This window comes from Panicum virgatum, chromosome 7K (assembly GCF_016808335.1).
Source record: "Panicum virgatum strain AP13 chromosome 7K, P.virgatum_v5, whole genome shotgun sequence".
Classification (NCBI taxonomy): Eukaryota; Viridiplantae; Streptophyta; class Magnoliopsida; order Poales; family Poaceae; genus Panicum; species Panicum virgatum.
The window spans coordinates 44,706,818-44,733,092 of record NC_053142.1 but is presented as its reverse complement, the minus strand read 5'-3'; the positions used below and the strand labels follow the sequence as shown (position 1 = coordinate 44,733,092).

The following is a 26,275-nucleotide window of genomic DNA, read 5'->3' as shown; positions in this document are numbered from 1 at the left end:
TGTCGGATATCAAATATCCGCCGGGATAATCGTGGTTGCAACTCTAATAGTTGGATCGGGTGTTCATTTGGCCTGACATTGAGAGTCAAGGCCGAAGGGGGTAAGTGAAGCATACTTTAATTCGTTGCTTTTCCTAAAGTATTTATATATGTATAAATTAAGGGACTATATTCAAACTCTAAATTTACTAACATATCAATGCAAATTTATCCATAAATTTAAAAGTAAAATTAGGAAATTAATATGAAATATTAAAAATAAATCTAAAAAAGTAATACAAAATTTAAAATTAGTGGTAATTTGCTAATACGCATAGGGATATTTGGATTAAGTTTTTATAATGGTAATGTGTATTTTTTTCTATATAATGGTACCCAAACTACATTTGGTAGTGGTGTTTTTCTTTTTTTGCATTCAGTATGCTAGGACGCAAGGCCCAAATCACAAATGCAATTTTGGGCCGGGCCTGTCGGCAGGCCGAACTCGGCTTTGGCTAATGATGATGGCCTGCCTAGAAATGCCCTGCCAGCCTGACCCAAAAAAACAGGCATAGAAACGGATGTTTCAAAGCAAAGTTTGTGTCGACACGTCGTGAACTGCTGCTGCTCGGCTCATGCGGCCCTGCGGCGTTTCGAGTCCCATCGTCCATCGAGGAACCAAACGGCATGGCACGGCACGCTTCGCTGCCGCCTCGTATTCGCCGCCGCCGCCGGCGTCCGCATGCCCGGAGCCCGGAACGAAGCATTCGCCATCAATGCCGTGGAGCCCGAGACGAACCGGGTGTCCCCTTCTCGGCCTTCATATAAACGAGCGGGCATTTGTGAATGCAAGCGGTGAATGATCTGCACCTTTAGCATTAGCATTTTTTTTTGAAACGATTAGCATTAGCATTTTGGAACGCATGGCCTCTGATTGAACCTCTTGATTCGTCGCAGAGCACGCCGTCGGTGGCTTCATCTGCAGGCGCAGATCTGACCGGCGCCGACGTGGCGGCCAAACTGTCCGCGTTCGAGCTCAACGACGCGCAGGCCGACGCCATTCTGAGCTGCGTTGCGGCGGCGCGCCGAGACGGCGCGACGAAGTTCAGCCTCATCTGGGGCCCGCCCGGCACGGGCAAGACCAAGACGATCAGCGTGCTCCTCCTGCTGCTGCTGACGACGAGCCAGGCCCGGACTATATGCCGCGTCCTGACGTGCGCACCGACCAACACGGCCATCAGCCAGATCGCGTCCCGCGTCCTGGCGCTGACGAAGCAGCACGCTGCCGCCGACGGAGGATGCCACGGCGACCTGCTGCTGTTCGGCAACCGGGAACGCATGGCCATCGGCGGCGATCTGAGCGAGATCTTCCTGGACACTCGCGTGAAGAGGCTCAAAAAGTGATTCTCGCAGGCGACGGGTTGGAGGCATTGCCTTGTTTCATTAGCAGGGTTCCTGGGAGAGCCAACGACACTGAGATGTCAGTACAACGAAGCTTGCTGGCAGAAGGACGGGACAACATTGCCAGAGGTTCCATCAGATATTTCAGAACCTGAGGAACTGCTTCAGAACAATCATGTCCCAGGTTCCCAAAGCCGTCCTATTGGAAAAGAATTACAAGAATATTGTTTCAGTAATCAAGATGCTAGAGGACTTCAGCATGCTGCTTGATAGGAAGATTGCTGGAAATAATGTCGCCGTGGAGGTCTTCATGGGTGGAAAGAAATGCGACGATTCAGCTGGGGGAGTGGGCAAGAAGGCACTGGTTGAAAATCTTATGAGAAACAAGACAGCAATTCTAGGCGTCACGAGGAATCTTCTCCGAGACCTGAAACTTCCTGTTACACGCTCTGACTTCAGGATCAAGAAGTTCTGCCTCCGGAGTGCGTCCTTCGTTTTCTGCACCGTGTCTGGCTCGGCAAAGCTGAATGCTCAGAAGATGGATTTGCTTCTCATCGACGAGGCTGGGCAGCTCAAGGAATGCGAGTCACTCATCCCGTTGCAACTCTCCGGACTGAAGCATGCTGTTCTTATTGGTGATGAGCGCCAACTCCCAGTAGGTACAATCTGTTCACCTCTCGCACTGCTTATTTTCAGATGGTTGCTTCCTTTGTTGCTGAACAGAATTTTTTTCGTGCAGGTTGCAGAGACTACATTGCTGGGCAGGAGCCTGTTTGAGAGATTGAGTTTACTGGGACACAAGAAACACCTTCGCGAATTTGTCTCAGCCCATGGGCTGTTACAATTATTCCATCCCCTTAGGACTCGACGTCCCCGTCGAATACCAGACCAACCTAAATACTACAGTCTCATGTGCCACGTCCGTGCGTCCAGTGCCGGCGCATCCCCGATGCCTGGGCATCTGCGCCCGCACAAAGTCGACTCTGATACCACTGCAACGACCCGGCCCAGAATAACGGCTAAGATCTATTCTACATGTTGAGTAAACCACACCTGCTAATTAATCCTCTCGCGCTTTCGTCCTCGTTTCACGCAAAAAAATCGATCCGAAATTAACTAACTTCCCAGAGCTCGGTATTTAAATTAGTCTGGGTTTTCTTGTATTGGTTTCCTTTTATTGTCGGCATTTAAATATTTCGCGATTCTACAGTAACTCGCGAATTTGTCCCGTCCCCTTTTGGCCCATGGGCTGGACCGTACTCGTTCATCAACATTGATGAATTTCTTAATTTTTATATTTTTTTTTCGATTTATCAAAAATATACGGCGATTTTTTTTTGTAAAAATATCACCCAGCCGCCAGTTCATCCGGCTGAAGGTAGGTACCGCCGGATGGACCGGCGGTAGGTTCATACCGCCGTTTCAATCGGCGGTAGGTGGCCGGGTCGGTGGGCCATGGTGGGCCGGGAACCTACCGCCGGTTGAAACGGCGGTTTTTGAGCCTTACCGCCGGATGATCCGGCGGTAGGCTGCTACCGCCGAACCAACCGGCGGAAGGACCCCTCTTAAAGAGGCCGTGCTCGGCCAGCGCCTCTGCTCGCACTTCCAGTGCCGCCACGCTCCTCCGCTCGCCCGCGTCGCCCGCTCCCCTGCGCGCCGGCGGTCCCCCGCTCGCCGCTGCGCGGCGCCGCTCGCCCAGGCCGGGCGCGCCTTGGTCGCCCGCCCGCCCCTGCGTGAGAAAGAAGCGAGGGCCGGCGTGTTTTGTCTTAGGTACACTTTAAAATCTGGTTTTATGAATAATAGTAGGTAGCCTGGTACTAGGAAATATATGCATGTGTAGAGTATTGGGTGTAGAAATAGTTTTAATGAATACTATTGGTTTGGATATAATTATTTTAGATATAAATTGTAGTACATGAAATTAAAAATATTAGTTTAAATACAAATATTAGTTTATATATATATATTAATGACTTGAAATAGACATATTAGTCGCATAGAAATATTAGTAATTTATATTATGTTAGATACAAAACCTAGAAATATAAGTTGGTTATAGAAATTGTAGAGAACAAATTAAGATAGACCTAAAAATTAATTATGTCCCATTACTCGATTTACAATTATAATTGATGATAAAAAATGCTATCAATATTGGAATGGTCATCAATACAATATAACTGAGTCACATACAGTGCTTGTTTAATTGAAATATGAAAAATTGGTAGGATCGACGTATGTCGACATCTGTGTAGAAAATATTATTAATATTTAAATTGTGGTCTGAATTTGACATTACAAAATAACAGAAATAATTACTGGCGTTGATTAAATTGTAAGGACGAGTAATTATTGTCGTAAATGTTGGCAGGCATGTCAGATGATTTGTATTTTCAAGTGTTCTATGGGTCAGTAGAAGTTAGATATGGTCTTGAAGGGGTAGATTTGTCAGAGTATAGCTCGATCACAAAAAAATACCCCGAGCTAGAGAGAGGACTTGGATTTCAATATCCAATTGGCTATTTAAGGCTTTCGGCCTTAATCGAGATGAACATGAGATCTCTGTCATGGCAGTGGTCAGTCGAAGGGAACCAGTGTTTTGGGAGCTATTGCCGCTTGAAGGGACGCAAAACTGGAGGAATTATGTCAATATAAGTAGTAGCAGAGGCTTACCGCTTGTGTTATTTGTTCAAGCATTCGAGAAGATTAGTTTTAGTACTGAAGCGGGTGGGGATCATGAAAGGCAGGGATATATAATATCGAAAGATACCGAGACGATGCATGAACCTCATGAAGAAGGTGATGAACTCGAGATTGTAGAAGATGATAGACATGGTGCACACGAACCTCGTCAAGCAACTGGTCAGGCTGATGAAGGGGAAAACATTACAGAAATAGTTGAAGAGTTTCAGAGAGAGGGTGAACAACAGCACAATGCAATGAATGATGATTCCTCGGATGATGATGATGATGATGATTATCATGTCCCACACAACTGGTCCGGGTATGATTTTTAAAAATTAAGTGTAAATGAAGGTGAAGCGGTCCCTTGGGAGTACAGGCAAAATGAGGTATGCATCGGTTCGGTGTATGCCAACAGTGACAATATGAAGGAAGCTATAAAATGTTGGTCCACTCTCTCTTTGCAAAGACAGTTCAAAGTTGTCAAGAGCAGTCCGAGAACATATGACGTGCGTTGTGAGAGAAGCGAATGCCCTTTCAGGGTGTACGCTTCTATGGGCAAGTGGCAGGATTTCTGGGAGGTCATAAAAGTTGTGGAGCACACATGTCTACTGGAGCAACTAGAACCACAACACCGGAACCTCAGTGCAGGTTTTATAGCTAACTACATGTACCCTTTGATCATGGACAATCCTAGTTATGAACCTAAATCAATTATTTGTGCTGTTGAGGAGGAGTTTAAATATAAAATTAGCTACAACAAAGCTTACAAAGCGAAGCAGAAAGCGCTGGAGATGAGGTAGGGGACGTATGAAGCTTCGTATCACAATATCCCGGCACTGCTGCACACGATATGCCTTAGAAATTCTGGTAGCTACTACGACTTGAAAACGTATCCATGTGCCCAGAAACCTGGAAAGCAGGTACTCCAACGGTGGTTCTTGGCCTTGGGCGCTTGCATTGAGGCGTTTCCACACTGCCGGCCAGTCATTTGCATAGATGGGACATTTTTGATAGGAAGGTATAAAGGCACAATCCTCACAGCTGTTGCAGCTGATGGCAACAGGCAATTGTTGCCTTTGGCAATTGCCTTCGTGGAGAAAGAATAAGGGGATACTTGGTATTGGTTTTTGTAGAGGGTCAAGCAGATGATTGTCAAAGATGTAGAGAATGTGTGTTTAATTCATGATTGGCATAAGGGTATATTACAAGCAATTGATGACATACAGAATGGTTCTACTGAGCGTCGTAGGACTGTACTTTGGCCGGACCTAAAGAGTAGGTGGTGCATGAGGCATATGGGGGCAAACTTTCATAGCCAATTCAAGAACAAAACCCTTATGAAGCTATTTAAGCGGTTATGCAGCCAGAATCAGGAAAGGAAATTCAACTTCATATGGAAAAAGTTGGATGAGCTGACAAAAAACAAACGGCCGAGCTAGCGAAGAGACCTGTCAATAAAAAGGAGGACGACCAGGTCTCACTTGAAGACGTGGGCTTGGACGGTCCGAATGTCAAGCGCAAAAGGAGAAGGACAATTAAGACATTCTCGGAGTGGATTGAGCATGAACCAAAAGAGAAATGGGCTTTACTATTTGATGAAGAAGGTGCTAGGTACGGTTTAATGACTACGAACCCAGCCGAGGTATATAATTGGGTGCTGCGTGGTGTAAGATCATTGCCACTTGTTGGGATCGTCGAGTTCTTCTTGTATCGCACTTGCGAGTACTTTAGAGACCGTTATGCTGTGGCACAGAAGGATATGGTCGATAATCGCAAAGTTTACGGATACAAGATTACGGAGTATATGGAGGCAGTTTTTAAAAAGGCCCGTTTACACCGGGTGACTCTAGTTGGCTCTATGGAACGTCGGTACGAGGTGATGTGTAGGGACAAAGCCCGAATGGGGGGCCGGCGTGAGAAGCATGTGCAGGAGTGTGTTCTCCGTCCCGATGCTTGTATTTGTCATGTCATAAGCCAAAGCTGCTGCACCTGCCGTGCACACATGTCATTGCTGCCTGTTTTGAAGCTGGTGGACTACAGCCTCGTATATATGTCTCAAATTACTTCATGAAGGAAACCATTTTGATGATTTGGAGGCACGAGATTTATGGGTTCCGCATCCTGGGAGACTTCATAACTGATTCTGGACACAATGCAACTTACATTCCGGATCCAGATCCAGAAATGTTTCAAGGGGTGGGCCGACGCAAAAAGAAACACATTCGGAATAACATGGATCGATCGGAGGCTGGTCGAGACGTGCGTCTCTGCTCGAAGTGCCATGAGACGGGTCATACGTACAAAGATTGTACGTCATTGAGTTATGGTGGCCGCACAGATGGAGCGGGCCCATCTGAAGCTACTCCAAATCCGGCAACGCAGGCAACGAGTCGTCGTGGCCGCCGTCCGAACAACGATGGACTTGTGTGATCGATGACAATTGTCATCTGTGTGATTCGCTATTGAATCATGTGCGATGTTAAATTATGTAATGTTAAGAACTACTATGTCATAAACTTATTTCGTCTTGGCGTACGAATATTTGTTGTAATGTGTGTCGCAATCGTATGTTGAACTTTGTTGAAATTGAAGTTATATGATATGTAATTTGTTGTGCATCATTTATTAGTTTACTACGTTACTCTTCATTTAGTATTTATTGTATTATTTAATGTTATTACGCTTAATATTCTTATTTATGTTCTGAATTTCTTTTTGATAAATCCTATTATGCAGGTATGGCGCACGAGGAAGGAGCCACCCCTGAGTTGCTTCATGCTCTCGTCGACAAGCGCCACCGGTCGTACATATCTGTGGTCCGTGGCATAAGCTTTGGGACGTTTCGGGCTCGTGTGCCCTGTGCCCATGTCGACGATGCCGATACACCGTCGCTGGGTTCCTAGGTACGGGTTACATTTGTCACATATTTTCATTGTTTCCGTAACCGTTTGTTCTAACTTGATGTTTCATTTTCGCGATACAGGCTACGCGCTTCGGGTCTTCTCCCGATTGCGCGACTTGTGGAGGGAGATATGACCGACCCTGCATGTCGACCTAGGGACAGGGCTCCACGGTTTCAGTTCGACATGTCCCTCCTTGCGGCACTTCTCGACCGTTGGCGTCCGGAGACGCACACATTTCACCTCCCGGTCGGTGAGATGACTCCTACTCTTCAGGACGTGGCGATGCTTCTAGGCTTGCCGTGTGCTGGACGAGCAGTGGGTGCAGAGGACGTGGGACTCTCGTGGCACGACGACCTTTTGGCTCGGTTCGACGGGGTTCAGCGCAACGAGCTAACGTTGTCGTACTGGCCCTTGCCTACGAACCACGGACACGGACCGACAAAGAGGTGGCTCCTACAGTTCAGTGTGAGTACTTAAATGTTGAATATTTTCGTACTTACGTTCCTACGTATTTGCATTGACGACTCGTACCATTTTCAAGACGGACTACATGAGGGCAGACGCAGACGACTTTACGGTTGCTAGACACTTGGAGGCCTACTTACTGTGGCTGTTCGGCTGGGTCATGTTCTGCCGCTCCCAGGGTGACTCATGCCCCCAAACAGCTCATTCCTTTGGCAAGGTCGATAGCTGATGCTCTACTTCACGAGGTCCCACAGTTCAGTTGGGCTTCTGCCATTTTGGCTGCGACTTACAGGGTCCTTTCCACGGGCGTGACGAAGGTATCAGCAGAGGAGCCCATCTTTGTTGGGTGTCCTCTACTGTTACAGCTCTGGTCGTACGAGCGCTTCCCCGTCGGTAGGCCAGAGATGGACTTCGAGCCATACGTCCAGCTGTCCCACGACCACGACGACGTCGACAGACCTACGATGGGATCTTTGTGGTGCCTCAGACGGGTACGTTATATTGTTTGTTTTACTTATTGTTACATGCCTTTAGAAATGTACAATTTAGTGGTTAACATTTTTTTTGTTATGCAGCCTTCTTGGGTCGGCGTGCAGACGAGAAGTCATACCACGACTTCGTGGGACAGTTTGACGCTCTTGTGGACACGGACGTGAGGTGGATTCCGTACACTCCAGCCGACATTTACGCCCGGGCACCGAGCGGTCTTTCTTCCTTATGCCTGCGAGACCACGAGTACTGGATGACGAGGAAGCCGATCCTTTACGACATCCATGTCGAGGAGTACCACGTGAACCGGGTCATGAGGCAGTCTTGCGTGTATAAAAGGCGACCATGTGGTTGCCGAGAGCACAGACTTACAATTCAAGTTCCATATATTTTTAGTTAGTCGAAACAAACAGCTATGAGCTCCTCATTCTCCCGGGCAGCTTTCAGTCGGGAAATGGAGGCTAATTTAGGATCCTCTTCTAACGATCCCAATAGATGTATTACAGATTGCAAGGTATGGCCTAAAGGTGTAGAGCCACCCGATTGCTATTGCCAGATGCGTTGTGTTCCGAACATATCTCGTGATTACGAGACTTTTGGCCAGAGGTATTGGTGTTGCAAGAATATCGAGGAATTCCAAAAAAGAGGTGCAACATCACAGGTATAGATTAATTTGTAAATATATTTTATTATTTTTTTATAATTTTGTATTGTTTCTTGTTTGCGACAGTAATCTGGTGTCATTTCCATGAGTGGATTGACACGTGGATCACTCGTCGTGATCAGCAATATATAGAGTGGTTGAAGAAGGTGCATGAAGATGTACGCAAATGCGAGCGTGCGAAAGCAGACAGGGCGGGACGTGATAAGGGTACTGCCCGTGAATGGTTGATGTTGTACTGCTCTGTCTGAATAAATAATGTAGCTACCCGGCAAATATGTTGCGTGTTTATTTTCGGCAGCCTTTTCCGCCTGTTTATGTAATGTTGTTTGTTGGAATTACCTAAGGCATGTTAGGTTTATGTTTGGACCTCGTTACCGTAGCTTGCAACAGGTCCTGACATGCCATGTCATGTGTTGTGTGTGTTCAATTGTGTGGACCACTACTTTATTTGTGTTTAATGTATGCAGGGTGATTGTTTTGTTTGTTTTTATTGTGTGTAGTGGCCGACATAACCTCATGGAGTTGTCATCACGTCGGTATGAAAAGTTTACTTGTACACCAATACTTCTGAAAAGTCTAGTTGTAGCTCATGTTTTATGAAACGGGTACTTGTAGTAGAAAGTACACAATGCAGATTAATTAGACATTGAAATTACATAAACAATTGCACTGGCATGTACATGGAACATGCTAACATCGTGTTCCATCTAGACCTAACATGCCTTATGGAATATGAAATTCGGACATTAAATGATAGTGATCTACTGAGTGCACCGAGGATATTTCATCTTTCCAATAGCCTCGTGCCCCGCTTCCTTCGCACGGCAGGCCCTCTCTCGCTTCCTCTCCCTATCAGCTTCACGCTCCTCCGCCTGCCGACGTTCCACATCTGCGAACCTCTTCTGGATCTCTTCTTTATCTTTCTTGCGCTTCTCCTCCATTTTTTCCTATTGCAGCATTCGCTGCCACCTTTCCGCAGCCCACCTTGCTTCGCGTTCAACGTGTTCTTTAGCTTCGGTTGATTGCTCCGTGTCCAGCCACTGTATGAAATCACAAAAGGTGGTGGACTCTATTGCCAAGTCGAGTTAGATTTAACTTACTGTACTCTGAAGGCGCAAACTAGATAGTGCGAGGTGATACCTTCGGTTTGTTCTTGCCGTAGCGCTTTGGCGGATCGTACTCGTAGTTGTCACACATGAAGAACCTCTTGCCGAAGTCATCGCCCAAAACTTTGGATTCCACCAGCTTGTACAACGAACCGCAGAAGCACATTGGAACCTGCACTCCTTGAGGCACAGGTTCTCTAATTTTATTCCACGGAATGTAGGTAGAACCAGAGGAAGACATGGTGGTAGTGCGGGGATGTCTAGTGATTTCGTATGAGATGGGGTGATGTCCCTATTTATAGATGGAGGTATTTGGTCTATAGGAATGGTTCACGCAACTTGAAAAGCGCACAGCTGTCAATTGACGTACCATCACATCCACATAGTAAACGAGTGGGGGTGCAGAAAAATCTGATGCAAGGTGACAGGACATCTAAATTATAATTGGAGCTCATGATAATATGTTATGAAAATATATTTTCACATTCTCCTAGAGTTAAATCTAATTTGTATTAGATTTTAAAAAAGTATTTCCATCACCTCTGCTGTCTCTATTGTTTTTTGAAATATCTCTAAGTGTAAAGAAAATAATTACAGCACAGAGAGCCTATAAAATAATTAAACAAATAATTACAGCCCAGAAAGCATACAAAATAATTAAAAAAATTATGGGAGGACCTACCGCCATTTGAAACGGCGATAGCCAGTATCGGTCTACAGTCCGGCTACAGCGCGACTATAGCCGGCTGTAGCGCCTACCGCCAGTTCATCCGACGGTATGTTACATGGGCCGTGGGCCAACAAACTTACCGCCGGTTCATCCGGCGGTACTTACCTTCCGCCGGATGAACCGGCGGCCGGATGACATTTTTGCAAAAAAAAAAAATCGGCATATATATTTGATAAATCGAAAAAAAAATCAACATTGATGGACTGGAAGATCCCGGCCGGAGCAAGCGCAGCATGGCCGAGCTAGCTGTCATATTGGAGATACTGCATGCTCTCAAAAAAGGTAACTTTTCCCTGGCTTCTTTCATGATTTTTTTTCCATTCTTACATTTGAAAAAATGTAGCTGAAATGGATAGATCAACGGCCACTACTTATTACAGTTCGTGCCATCCATTTTCATCTCTTGGTCATGTATGCAGCTTGTACCAGCAGTCAGCTAGGAGTTTCAGTTGGCGTCATTTGCCCATACGCTGCTCAGGTGGAGGCAATTCAGCAGCAGATAGGGGACGAGAAATCCATGCTTCCCCTTACCCTGCGCGTCAACTCTGTGGATGGGTTCCAAGGTAGCGAGGAAGATGTCATCATCCTATCAACCGTCAGGTCCAATGGTGCCGGATTCATTGGCTTCCTGTCCAATGTCCGACGCACCAACGTCGCTCCGACGAGGGCAAGGTACGCCGCCGTGGTTTCAGACCGAAAACAAACGAGACAGACAGCGACTGAACTGAACAGTCTGAACCCATCATTTGCGCTGAGCTGTTCTCGATGCCTTGCATTCAGGTTTGTTCTTGTTGCAGGCACTGCCTCTGGATCCTGGGCAACGCCGCGACCTTGCGCGGCAGCGGCTCCATCTGGGAGGAGCTGGTCCTGGACGCCGTGGATCGTGGCTGCTTCTTCAACTGGGATGGCGGCGCGGGCGTCGCTTCTTCCCCCATTCCTCTGTGCCGCGCTGGGCATGGATGGACTGCAGACGCAGCTGATTCAGATTTCAACTGCAGACACGAAGCTGCTGATGACATTTGCGATGCACTAGGCTGCCTGCGTCTAGTTGAGTGAAGCTGCTTTAGGCTTAGATTTAAGTTGAGTAGTGGCGATCCATCGACGTCGATGCATTTTGGCGGGTGTTTTCCGATGTGGTGGTAAAGTTGAACAAATCCTGCATTGAACAGCTGCAGTGTGGATAAGTTTGATGTGCTAAGGTATTTCCTTATGGGGAGTTAGGACTTCGTAAATTTGCGCTTTCATTCCGAGTTAGAGCATGTAAGCACAAGTTCAATTTGATGCTACTCGATTATAGAGTACTCTTTTCATAGCTCAAATTTTTGGGCCTTGTCTGTTGAACCGTTCAAGTCTGCAACCGTGGGGTTTCCTTCTCCTTGAGAAAGAGATTCGATCCGGTTTTTTCTTTGAAAATGTGGGCCTTAAAGCAGATTGATAGAGTTCGACGAAATTGGCTGCGGATACGAATGGGGGACACTGCCTGGTACGTTGGACCAAAACAAGCCGCCCAAAAAAATTTGGTGGGCTTGGTATTCTGGACTTGGAGTTGTTCAACAGGGCCTTACGATTGAGATGACTTTGGGTAGAATGGGCCGAACCGGACCAACCTTGGGTGGGTACTGAGGTGCCTTGTGACTCAATTGATCGCCAACTCTTCAGAGCAAGTATAGTAGTTACTATTGGTGATGGTAACAAAGCATATTTCTGGAAGTCTTCTTGGCTTAATGGCAGGGCGCCAATGGACATCGCGCCAGGGCTCTACAAGCTGGCTTGGAGGAAGAATAGAAAAGTGAATGAAGAGTTACAATATCAGTCCTGGACTAGGGGGCTATGGCGCATGTGTTCGGTCGAAGAGATGGCCGAGTTTGTGATACCTTGGGACTTGGTGCTGCAAGTTTCTTTGAATGATCAAGAAGATCAACTCTTTTGGCGTTGGATAGCTAATGGCTCCCATTCTTCCAAGTCCGCCTATTTGGCACAATTTAATGGTTCTTATTGCAGTTTCAAGGCTAGCAACATCTGGAAAGCACATGCTGAGGAGAAGCACAAGTTCTTTGCCTAGCTTTTAGTTCAGTCTAACATTCTCACTGCAGACAAACTTATCAAGAGGGCTTGACTGTGTGATCCAAACTGCCCTTTGTGTGACCAACAACCAGAGACCGCAACTCACCTTTGTCTTCATTGTGTGTTTGCACAAGAAGTTTGGTTTCTGATGCAGGGTTGGTCTAATGGTGTAGTGAAGACACCAGAAAGAGGAGTTGATATCGAAGCATGGTGGATGTCTTCCTTGCAGCTGATACCTCAAGAACAGCGGAGACATGTAGCAGCCCTGCTCATGTACACTGCATGGAACATTTGGAAGGAACGGAATAGAAGAGTTTTTGAAGGGAAATCGATGATAGCTCCGTTGGTATTCGGCTGCATTCTAGAGGAGTTGGGCCTGCGACAAGCAGCCTTGAGAGCCCCGAGCGTCATATAGTTCCTATTGTTATTCTTACCTTTGATGAGTTTGCGTGTTTTCTGTTTTATGTAATATCTTTTTAGACTTTTGTAAAACTCTGCTTCTCCTCCTTAAATGATTTGGCAGTGCTCCTGCCGGTTTCTTCAAAAGAAAAAGAAAGAGATTCGATCTAGGTTCCACTTCCAATATTTAAATTTTTCATGTACTGTAATGCATGCATTACCTACTCTTATGCTAAGGTTCACACTGCCTCCTCCCAAACAAGTTTATTTCATCTATGCAATGTTTAAATTCAAAAGTTTCATATGGAAGAGTTTGAAAATGAGAAGGTGCCAATTAGAACAAGAATTTTGAATTGAGAAACCCTCTGGTTTTAATTATGGCCAAAAGGTAGTTGGCATTAACAGACCCTTGGTTGAACGGAACCCTTCCCATTTTACTCATTCTAGGCTATATGGGCCATTCCAAGTAGATTACTCACATCACAAATAAAAGAAGTTTTAGCTCTGACCATTAATAGGTAAAAATGCAAATAGGTTTGCGATTCAAAAGTAAATTTACAACAAGCTAGCATATCTTTTTCCACTTGAAATAGCAATAGAGAAATAGAAAGTCAAATTTGTGATCGGATGGAGTGTGTTTTCTAGTCTCATCAATTGATAGAGAAATAGGTTTGTAAAAAGTAATCCAGATGTTTCTTCCGAGGAAAAAAAATATCTGGAAGAAACATGATCACCAGGAAGAATGGAAGTATGGAACACAGCGATACAGATACAATCACCAATCACAGTTTCTTTGAAGGGGTCTTTCCTTGAGAAGCACTTATCCATCCAAAACCTTGAGGGCAAAGCACACTGGTCCACAAAAAGAAATTTAGCACGCCTTGAAGCCCTGCTGTTTATATTGAGCTTCCTATGCTGTTTTTGATGCCATCTTGTTGTGTACGCTCCAATGAAACAGAATTTCATGACCTCTAGGACCCTTGCTCTTTTGATAAAAAAAACTTGGCGAATTCAACATGTGTTCTTCGCCCTCCATATGCTTGCAGCACGATGGTCTTCAGACTTCGGTTAAGGCACTCGATAGGACAAGATGGATCCCAGCGCAGGGCACACTTATAACTATTCCATGTATACATCAGCAACTAAAATTGAAAACAATATATTAGACAAGAATTGAATGAAGAAATCTGACAGCCGAAATGCACAAATGGATTTGCAAGCAGCACCTTAACATGGAGCTTCTCCAAGCACGGAAAACATGCTAAATACCCAATGACAACCTTCAACTTCAGCTGAGGCATGTCTAGCGCTAATATTGTCACCGTGGAGAACTGATCCGCCAAGCTAACGGGAACCATGGCCTGCATCAATTCACATAAAGAGCTTTGTCGGTCCAGGAATCCTCACGGATGGACCATATTCGGCCTCATGCATCACAAGCCGTTCCAGGCTTGAAGCATCCTCAACTAAGAATCTAAGATGTCCTCCAGCTGAATCTCCTCCACCCTATCGAAGTATGTGACCGACACCGCCAGGCACCTTAGCCTTGGCAGGGAGAGGCACAGGCAGCTGTGGCCAAAATTCGTGTCGAGCATTAAATGCTCGATTCTCCCGGGCTATTGGAGATCATGCCATGGAGGGGCTCCTCGGTGATGCCGACACGACGGAGAGAGAGGTAGGTCAGGCAGGGGAAGGCCGGCGAGAGACTGATGGCCCGGAAGGTGCAGTTGTCGATGTCCAGCACGCGGAGACAGCTGAAGCGGAGTGCGGTGGCCGGCATCCGATGAAGATGGTCGGGTGCGTAGGGGAAGTGGAGGACGAGTTCCTCCAGTGCATCGAACATCGGGAGGGGGAACCAATGTTAGTTTAAAAAACTCTAGGGTTCTAACTGGATCGAGTCTAGGCACATGAATCGGGTACAGGGTACAAGTTCTGAGTATAGAACCAAGTAGTTCGTCTCTAGTCTAGTACAAAAGACAGAGAGAGAGAGAGAGTTGAGAAGGAGCAGACCATCCGCAGGAGGTGGCACAGTGGAGCTCGAGCTCTGGTTCTCCATGGCGTCGACGGCGCCGAGGAAGTCCGGGTCGGAGAGGAGCGGGTCCGGCAGCAGCGCTGGGCGGCGCAGGTCCCGGCGGTCTTCGGGCCTCCACCGGCACTGCCTAGTGACGGTGGCGGCGTTGGTCGTCGCGGTGGCGGAGCTTCCTGTCGGCCAAGCGCTCCTGCGGATCGGATCGGGATGTGGGAGGGGTTCTGGCGGCGGTGAACTTAGGGTTCCGTGTGAAAAGACCTCGGATGTCACCTAGAGGGGGGTGGATAGGCGTTCAACAAATTTTGCAAATTAAAATACTAAAATAGGCTGTCAGCACACAGACCGGTCAGACCGGTCTCGACCAGACAGGTCTAACACTTAGAATGCGAGTCAGCACAACTAACCGGTCAGACCGGTTGGGGTGACCGGTCAGACCGGTCACACGCAGAATCTGTACAAATATCAAAGTTTCTTCCTTCCTCGAGCTCTAACACTAATATAACTTGGTGTAGTGTTCCTGCAGGTGAATATAAATATATTGCAAATCCCTGCACACACCAGGATTATAAACAAAGTGCTAGAACACAAAGTAGTGAGGCAAACCACAATGGAGATACAAGAATTTGTTTTCCGAAGTTCAGATTCACCACCGTGAATCCTACGTCTCCGTTGAGGAACTCATTGGGCGTGAGTCTTTTTCAACTCGATCTCTTGAGTTGGGTCTCTTTCAACCACTTTCTTGTTTCCACTAACTTAATTCTTCCACCAAGGGGCAAGATCACGCCCGCACAAACTTGCCACTGCTCACCACACCGTCGGGAGCTAGCCGGCGACACCTAGCCGTCTAGGAGGTAATCCTCCAAGAGTAACAAATGCAAAACTTCAAAGCTTTGACGAATCTCGAGTGCTCAAGCTATGGTTGCTCTCTTGCTGCTCAAAATACAGCTCTCACAATGCTCAACAATCTCACACACGCTCAATCTCTCAACCCAATCAAAAAATATGCAATCTAGTTGGCTCAAACTCACAAAGAGTGTTGGGGAGAGCTAGCTGGTCAAGAAATTGCTTCTGAAAGCTCAAAAAAGGTCAAGAAACCAGCAGCCCTCGAAGGAGAGGGCTGAGGGGTATAAATACCCCACTCACAAAAACTAGCCGTTGCTTCTGTCAGCGCAGAACGGTCAGACCGGTCCCCCATACCGGCCAGACTAGTCGGTTTAAACTAACTAGCTGTTACACCCTGACCGATCAAACCGGTCCCCAGACCGGTCTGACCGGTCTAGGCCAGAGAAGCCCAAACCCAAGTTTAGGTGCTCCATTTGGTCCACCAAGTCAACACTTGATCAACCAAGTAGCACAAAATTAGTTCGCAGGGGTTTTCTCTCAGGATTCTCACTTGGATGTCCTATGAGCACTTTTGACCGAGTCAAACAATCAATGTTGCATCTCTTTTGATAGTACGACATAGCTATACTCAAGATTAAATATAAGATACAATTCAACCGCTTGAGCCTTCAATTGCTTCAGCTTTGCCATACTTTAACTTTCTCAAACTCAGGATTCCAACATTGCATTATATTCTTTTGAGCAAATCCATACTTGAGCTAGTGACTTAGAGCTCCAAATTATTTTGCAACTCTGTCCTTGGATACTCAAGTCACTCCACTAAAATATTTGATGCATTGCATTGCTTCTCACAACAAAGCTTAGATATGATACTTCGAACACCCCACGGATACTAGTAACTTCACCTTAGCAATTTGCACACATGGTAAGCCGTCGCTTCACCAAAGCTTGTTTAGTCCCTCGCACTAGTCATCTCGGTTGGTTTCTTCACCACTTACCCTTGTCATGTTGAGTTAAACTTTGCACATCAACAAAGAATTCTACTTTTCATCCTTATATCTTCATTTCTTTGTCTTGCTTGTAATCATAAGACATTGATTCTTTTAGACAAAGAACTTCCTTAATTTGCCAAGCCATAAATAGAAACCATCATTGATCATCGCATGAACACTTATTTCTATTGTTCTTTGTAATATGCTTGTCCTTGCTTTGCAATCATACTTTTGATTATACATTTCTCTCTTTGTGTCAAGTCATAGATAGAAACTATTTATTTGTCATTGCATGAATACTTGTCTCTAGTTTCTCTTCACAATATGCTTGACTTTCAACAATAATTCCCATTTATTTGATTCCTTGATACATGAGTCAGTACATAAATTGATATACAAATAAATTTCTGCTCATGATAACTTCAACAAACATGTTAGTCCTTTAATCAAGTTGTCATTCAATTCACCAAAACCCATTTGGGGCCTAGATGCACTTACACCGTGCCCCGACCCCCTTCCCTGTTCTTTACAGCGCTGGCGACGGGGGCCCACAGCCATAACGAGTTGGGCGCCCCCGATCAAGGCGCGGAGGAGGAGTCCAACCCGATCTTTGGATCGGGTCGGGGAGATCAACTCCAACATTCTCCCTCTTAATCTCTTATTGTTCTTATTCTTGTTCTTTATCTGAGTTTGGTCCATCTCATCGCAGATCAGTGTATAGGGCGTGCCTCGTCATGACAATTATTACTGTCAGATTAACCGCCACAATCATTTTTTGTCCAGGAATCTTATTCTTGGGCCCTCTTTGTCCAGGAATCATAGGCTTTCTCTTAAACCCATGTCGGCTAAGTGTTCTCTGAACACATTGGGTGTTAGGCCTTTTGTAAGCGGATCCGCTATCATCTTGTTCGTTCTGATATGTTTTAGACAAATTGTTTTATCCTAGACTTGCTCTTTAACAACATAGAACTTGATGTCGATGTGTTTGGCAGCACCACTCGACTTGTTGTTATGAGCATAAAACACTGCTGGCTCATTGTCGCAGTATAATTTCAGTGGTCTTTCTATGCTGTCGACCACTTTCAATCCGGGTACAAATTTCTTTAGCCATGTGACCTGCCCGGATGCCTCATAACATGCCGCAAATTCAGCATATATCGTGGAAGATACTGTAACTGATTGTTTGGAGCTTTTCCACAGTATTGCTCATTTTGCAAGAGTGAAGATATATCCAGACGTGGATTTTCTATCATCTACATCTCCTGCAAAATCTGAAACTGAATAACCTTCTATTTCTAGAGTGTCTGATTTTCTATATGTTAGCATGAGGCCAGTTGTGCCCCTCACATAGCGCAAAACTTTCTTTACTATTTTCCAGTGCTCTATGCCTGGATTACTCTGGTATCTGCTAAGTACCCCAGTAACAAAACTTATGTCAGGGTGCGTGCACACTTGTGCATACTGTAAGCTTCCAACAACTGAAGCATAAAGCACTGCCTTCATTTGTTCGAGCTCGTAATGGTTCTTGGGACACTGAAGTTTCCCAAAACTGTCGCCCTTGACTATTGAAGCAGGTGTAGACTTGCTCGCATGCATACCGTATTTCTTTAATACCTTTTCTAAGTATGCCTTCCGCGATAATCCTAAAACCATTTTTCTTCTATCTCGGTGAATCTCAATTCCTAAAACGAATGAAGCTTCACCAAGATCCTTCATGTCAAAATTCGAGGACAAGAATTTTTTTGTCTCCTGTAGTAGATTAACATCACTACTAGCTAGCAGAATATCATCCACATACAGGATGAGGAAAAAATATTTTTCATTCTTGAACTTCGCATAAATGCAGTTGTCCTCTTCATTTTCTTTAAATCCTGACTTTTGAATTGTTTCATCAAATTTCAAATACCACTGCCTTGAAGCTTGCTTTAAGCCATAAATCGATTTCTTTAGGCGACACCCTAAATTTTCTTTGCCATCCACGACGGAACCTTTCGGCTGTGCCATGTAGATGTCTTCGTATAGATCCCCATTTAGGAATGACGTCTTTACATCCATCTGATGCAATTCTAATACATAATGCGCCACTAAGGCCATTATTATTCTGAAGCAATCTTTACACCGGAGAAAAGGTCTCATTATAGTCAATTCCTTCTCTTTGCATAAAGCCTTTTGCCATGAGTCGCGCCTTATATCTTTCTATGTTCCCTTTGGAGTCACAATTCGTTTTGTAGACCCACTTGCAGCCTAATGTTTTAGCTCCTTTGAGAATTTCTTCTAAGTCCCAAACTTTATTGGTACTCCTGAATCTCATTTCATCTTCCATGGCTGCAAACCATTTGGATGATTTTGCGCTTTTCATGGCTTTTTCAAAAGAGGTGGGATCACCCTCATTTTGTATTTCTTCGCTATTATAGACTTCGTAGTCATCAGAAATAGCTGATTTTCTAATTCTTTGTGGCCTACTCGGGGCCACTGCTACTGGTATTTCTTGCACATGTGGCTATTCCTGCTCCCCCTCATCCATGGCAGCGGGTTCTATTTGATCATGAGGAATGGGATCCTCATTTTCATTTTCTGCATGTCAGGAGAATTGACAATAGGTGTTGGGACTGCAGTTTCCTGCTCTGTTGGTGCCGCAACAACAGGTAGCGAGAAATAAGGCTCTTGAGTCTTCGGAGTGGGAACGAATACCCCCTAATCATCTGATCTTCTAAGAAGGCAGCGTGTCTTGTTTCTACAAACTTCGTGTGTCTGTCAGGGCAGTAGAAACGATACCCTTTCGATTTTTCTGGATAGCCAATAAAATGGCAACCGACTGTTTTGGGATCTAGCTTCCCAATGTTTGGATTAAACACTTTGGCCTCAGTTGGACAGCCCCATACGCGAAAATGATTAAGCGAGGGTTCTCTTTCTATCCATAATTCATACGGTGTTTTCGGCACCGATTTACTTGGCACGCGATTAAGTATGTAAATGGCGGTTTTTAACACATCCATCCACAAATTAATCGGTAGCGTGGAGTAGCTCATCATGCTTCTTACCATATCTATCAGGGCACGGTTTCTTCTTTCAGCCACTCCGTTCTGCTGAGGCTCGTCCGTCCTGTAAGAACCTCGCAAAAGGTCCAGAAACTTGGCTATACGGAGTGTGTCGACCATAGTACTCTCCCCCACGGTCGGATTTGACTATCTTAATCTTTAGATCATGTTGGTTTTTTACTTCCACTTTAAATATCTTGAATTTATCCAATGCTTCTGATCATTCTTTAAATGGATAAATGTAGCCATAACGTGAGTAATCGTCTGTAAATGTTATGAAAGAATCATAACCATCCACAATAGTGACAGGGAACGATCCACATATATCTGTGTGAATTATTTCTAGAATTCCCGCACTTTGTTTGGCACATTTCTTTATGTTCTTAACGTATTTTCCTTTAATGCAATCGATACATTGTTCTAAATCTAAAAATTCTAATGGTGGAAGAATTGATGCTTTCACTAAGCACTCTATTCTCCCCCTCGAAATATGGCCTAAACGACAGTGCCATAATTTCAACGAGATTGCATCAATTCGTTTGCGTTTCTTAGTAACATTCTCATATGAGGATGCATTCTCATTCTCAGAACAAGGAACATTAACATTCTCAATTAATGAAAGCAAGTATAACTTGTCTTGTCAGAAGGCAAGACCAACACATTCTTTATTAAATAGTATCTCACACTTGCCATCACCAAAATGACAATCAATCGAGTCATCATCTAATCTCGATACACTTATTAAGTTTCTTTGCAAAGACGGTACATAGAGAACATCTCTAAGACAAAGTACAAAGCCACTATGTAAGTGTAAATAAAATTCTGCAATGGCTTCGACTTCTGCTTCTAGTCCGTTTGCAACTTTAATTCTTCTTCTGCCGCTTGGCAGTGTCCTCCTCATACTTGCCCCTGTAAGGAATTAGCAACATGCACAGTTGCACCAGAATCAATCCACCAAGTGGATTTATCATAACTTAAATACTGGGATTCATCTACAAAGGTAATGCTGTCCTCACCTTCTTGTAGCAATTTTTTTAGAAACTTGGGACAATCCCTCTTGTAGTGCTCTCTTTGTTTGCACTCAAGGCATTGATCTTTTTCAACTGGAAAATTTTCCCAATTTTTTTGGATGTTGCGCTGAGGTGGTTTGGAAGAGCCACTCTCTTTCTGATGCTTGCTTGGTGGGAAAGTTCTCTTGTTCTGATAGTTCTTTTTCTTTTGCTGTATTGCAAAGACAAGCTCGCCACCATTGGCATTTCTAAGGCGATCTTCTTCCTGAACGCACATGCCAATCAGCTTCTCAATGTCCCAATTTTCTGGAAAGGTGTTATAATTGACATGAAAAGTCGCAACTCCTGTGGTAGGGACTTGAAGATCAGCTGAACAAGGAACGATTCTAGCAAAGGCATATCCATTGTTTTGAGCTTGTTTGCCATGTGGCTCATCTGTAAGATATGATCTCAGATGCCACCGGGACCACTAGTGTATTTCTTAGTCATAAGCTGCTCAGCAAGAGTGGCAGCAAAAGCCTTGGAGGAACCAGTAAACTAACTCTTTACTTTGGCTAAGTATTCTGAGGCGGTGGGGGCAATCTGTGATTGACATTCAGATGGCATCTGCAATTGAACCGTTGATGATCATGAGGCACTTGCTGTTTGAAGCTCTCCACTGTGCCCTCTCAATGTCAAATCTGGTCCAAGCAGTGTCATAGTTCTTTTCACGAAGAGCCCAAGCAGTGGCTTCTTCATTCTGTCCCCTTACGGGCTTTTCTGGTTCTTTTGGTTCTGGTGTTGTGATGGCCAAATCTATATTGCCCATCGCCAGAGCATTCTCAAGTTTCTGGTACCATTTTCCGTAGTTGTTGCCATTTAATTCTGGGATGCCATTCACAAAACTCATCATAGCAGTAGAGCATGAAATTTGAATTCAAAATTTGTGAGGACAACAATAAATGCATGTATCAATTCAACGTTGGTCAAAATTAAAATATGCGATAATCTGTGCATTAAATCTAAATCACCGTTAGGTAGAAAAAGAAATAATGCATAAAGTGTTCTGAACTAAATTATAATATTGCAATATCAACTTTGGTCAGAAATTACAATATCATAATATACAAAAAAATTATGAAAAACAAATTCTATATGCCTCTGTATCAATTATCTCGTTGGTTCAAATTAACATAGAGACAAAAATAATTCTTTACAGCGGAAACATATAAAATTCTAAATATTCAGAAACATAATTCTGTAATTTTTTGCTCTTAAAATAATACACGTTGGTGCATTTATTTATAGAGTTTAAATTCTGAACAAATTCATCTAAATTATATTCAAAAAGGCTTCTGAACAGATTCAAATATAATTCTGTCTGGGCCCACGGCCCACACCCGGACGGCGCGTCCCCCATGCCCAGGGCGTAACCTGGGCCTGGGCCGGGATTTCAGTCTCCTAGGCCGGGATTTCAGCCTCCGTGTGGCTCCCGCCTGGGCCGCATTTGGCCCGTCTGTCTGCCGAGCGTCGCAGACCGTCGGATCGGATCCGATGGCTGCCAGCGATCTCGCCGGAACAAAAACCCCGGCCGGCGACGGGCGCCGAAACCCTAGCTTATTTCTTCTTCTTTCCTTCTTTCTCTCGCGTCCAGTGATGATGCCGGCGGCGGCCAGCGCCAGGAGCGATGGCGACGCTGCTGCGGCTGCCTCGCCGGCGCGCGCCCTTGTTCTGCGTGCAGGCCGAGTCCCGCGCGCGACGGCGCAACAGGGAGCAGCGGCTGCCAGTTTCTGCTCTGTGCACCGGCAAACTGTTGTCTGTCAAAACCCACCAGCGAGTTGCGACAGGCAGCACGAAGAGCTGGGAGGCTGCCGGGGCGCTGGCTGGCACCGATCCCTTGGTCAACGGCCCAGATCCTGGCACACGCCAATGCTTCCGGAGATGCAGGGCGTGCCACCTGACCAATACCTGATCAGGAAAGTGCAAACGTGCTTTCGACGATTTGCCTACTTGCACAAACACGTGTAAACATTAGTCCGAGCCGTGGTCGGCTCCCCGGGACGACTCTTGCATCGGCTTTAAAGAGCCGATCGAGTCCCGGTGTCAGATCAGATCTGCATATCTAGATATTAATAGATAAAGCAAATAACTGCAAAAACTACTTCAATTAGATCTAGTTAATCCAATCCACAACGGTAAAAGCTTCACTGCTAGATCGGAACATCCTACACGTAGTTAGGCCTAACGAGCATAATAGATAACCAAACTTTAACAAAAAAAGAGGCCTAAGAATAAGCGAAAGTCGATTTCCGGATCAATCCCTATTAAGATCAGAGCAAATCATCTAATACGTCGCTGGATCATCCAACCCATTTGCAAGGCCTAACCTAACAGATATTAAGCCGATTCTTAAGTATAAGAACAAACCATAACATATTAGATCTACTAGATAGAAAAGAAGCAGTGTGTTATCTCTACGCGACTAATTCCCATGCAACAAGAAATAGCGTAAGATTAATACATGATCACACATAGATAACATGATATTCGTAGATGATAAACAACAAATGCATGATAGATCTACTAAAGTTCATGCTACGAACATCGGGATAACTAGCATTACTCGCCATCAAAACGTTTCAGTACGAGTAATACCAAGGTAAAAGCAAGAACAATACTGCCCTGATCACAAGAAGTGATCAGGGCAGCATGGCGCTTACTTGGATGAAACCCTAGGATTAGGGGTGGCGGTGCGCCGAGAGTTGTTGTTGCGAGACGTGATGACGTCCTCCCTTTACGAATGTCAGAGGGTATATATTTATAGTCTTGTAGACTTGACGACCAAGTTAAACAAAACCTAGTCCAATACGAAAACTAATCTATCTCTAATGATTACAGATAAAGAGAGCCCATTGGCTCCCGACGCACACAGATAAGAAGAGCCCATCGGCTCTTGGCATGGACCACAATCGCCTCTTCCCTGGACAATCTGTATAGGCCCATCGGCAGCTTCGGCCCATATCCTTCTCGACCAAATTCTGGTGGTAACACAGCCGATTCACAAGCCTTCTTTAATTTCCGCACTAAGACCAACTTGCTCTCGGCCCATTAATTAACCATGTTAATTTATGGCGATAACACAAACGGCGGCGGCAGAGAGGTGAGTCCCGGGGGGTGTTCTTTTCTTGGTTCGATTCGGGTATTTCTGAGGGTTAGGGTTTTTGATGCTAGGGTTAGGGTTTCTGGATTCGATTCGAGATCGATTTCTCTGCTTGTTCTTCTTTGTTTCTTCCCCAAGATCCGATCTATGCACTATATCGGGCATCTGATACTAATGTTCTATGCATGTGTCCAAAGATTCGATGTGACGAATACTATAGAAATTTTTTTGGAAACTAAACAAGGCCTGTGGGAAACTAAACGCGGCGAGCTCGCTCGGCAGCGGCTCCGTCTGGGAAGAGCTGGCCGTCGACGCCGCTGAGCTCTGGTGCTTCTTCAACTGGGATGATCGGCGCGGGCGTTTCTTCTCCCGTTGCTTCGGCGGTGGTGGACTGATGGGCGTGGGCGGAATGAAGCTGCGCTTTATTTTCCAAAAAAAAAAGAAAAGAAGAAAGAATGCAGCTGCGCCGCTGCGGTTGATTCAAACTTCGACATCAGTCGTCTGCTGGCTGCTGCAGGTACCGTATTGACTTTTGCGGACTTGCGGAGCCCTAGGGCCTAGGTTCCCAGCGTCTACTAGGAATACTTTACTGCAGAGGCAAGCCAGGCAGGCAACCGTTCACGCGAGGTCTTGTTTCTCTGGGTAAAATTTTTAAAATGAAATATTTTTACTTTTGAAGTACTAAACATAAAATAATTATAAAACTAATTACAGAACTCGTCTGTAAACTATGATACAAATTTATTAAAACTAATTAATTTGTCATTAGCACATGTTTGCTGTAGCAATTTATTGTTTAATCACGGACTAATTAGGCTCAAAAGATTCGTCTCGCAATTTACAGTCAATCTGTGAAAACCGATTTTTTCTACATTTAATACGCCATGTATGTGTCCAAACATTGATGTGTAAAGTTTTAGACGGGGAACTAAACAAGACCGTATGCTCTGTTTGTTTTCGCTTAGCTTATAATCTAAGCGTGTCCGAGAGAAGTGAAGATTTTTTTGCTTCTCAATTCTCGTTTCTCATAGTTCAAATCTCTGAAGTGAATTATCACAGAAGCAAAAATAGCAAAAATAAGTGAGACGTTTGATAGAATTATCGCTTATTTTTACCGATAATCCAATTATAATCGGAAACATGGCCGTAGAATCTTGGTGGAATGGCTGGTGATTTCAAATGTTGCGCGGTAACAAAAAAAAAAGTTCCTGCTTTAAGCATCTACAGTTTGGGTAATTTTATTTGATGGTGTGCTAGCAATTAACGTGCATTTCCTTGTTGGTAAAACCTGTGCTTCACTTCCAGTAAGAGCAAGCTAGCACGATACACATCCCGTTCTGTCAAATTTCCGAGCCATCGCTCGTAATCTCCATTTACTCCATGAAGCGAATCTAAAAGATTCGATCTGGGTTCCACCTGACATCTTTTTGCGTACGTTTTTGCATTTCTGATTTCCGTTAGGATGCTTTTAGCCCTTGCTAGTACTATGATATCTTAGCCGCTAAGACTCGGCAGATTTTGTGGACGTGTGGTGTTGTTTGTTTAGAAGGACTATTTTTAAGTCTCTGTTAAATCAAAAAGAATTTTACTATTTCAGAGTATCAAATAAAATTTGTTTATAAATTTTTTTTAACAGCTGAGTGCTAATTCGCAAGACGAATCTAACGAGTCTAATTAATCCATAATTTACGACAGTGATGCTACAGTAACCGTCTGATAATTATGGATTAATATACTTCATTAGATTCGCCTCGCAGTTTAGCCCTAAAATTCTATAGTTAGTTTTATAATTAATTTTTATTTAATACTTCTAAATACTAAGATTCTCTTTGATGTGACATAGACTAAAATTTAGTCCTTGAAACCAAACTAGATTACCCGGAGAGACTTTGGTTCACCAACGGCTTGGATGGATTCTTCTGCTCCGCCCTTTTTTTTTCTTTTTTCTATTTCTATTTTATTGCTGTTTGTTGCTTTTTGCTAATTCAGCAACTTACTATATGTGTATCTTATTTCATCAAAAAGGGAAGGGGACGTTCAAATTGATTAGATCAGGTAGAGCTAACAGAAATGAGCTACTAGTTGGCAAGGAAAACACTTCCCTCCTCCTTTGCTGCTGAAACATTTGGAAATGCACAACTCATACTTCGCACTCAATCTTTACTCCTGCTGTCTTACTTTTGTCCAGAAAGGAACGAGGCAAGACTTATCCAATCCAAATCCCACTATTTTCGTATTAGCAGGTGTGCCAATTATTAATAAGCACTAAACTTGGCTACAATTATTCTAGATTATTAATTTTCGAATGTATTTACTCACGGTACCCAATCATATGCCGTG

At 44.6% G+C, this 26,275-nt stretch overlaps 1 long non-coding RNA gene across 1 annotated transcript; it reads right to left on the bottom strand.

The window, feature by feature from the left end:
- Positions 1-13,389: 13,389 nt before the first annotated feature.
- Positions 13,390-14,247, bottom strand: LOC120643094. Its single transcript, XR_005662847.1, has 2 exons — positions 14,111-14,247; positions 13,390-14,026 (listed from the first exon to the last, which is right to left on the bottom strand). It is a non-coding gene; the product is annotated as an uncharacterized LOC120643094 (long non-coding RNA).
- Between the last annotated feature and the right edge of the window lie 12,028 nt (positions 14,248-26,275).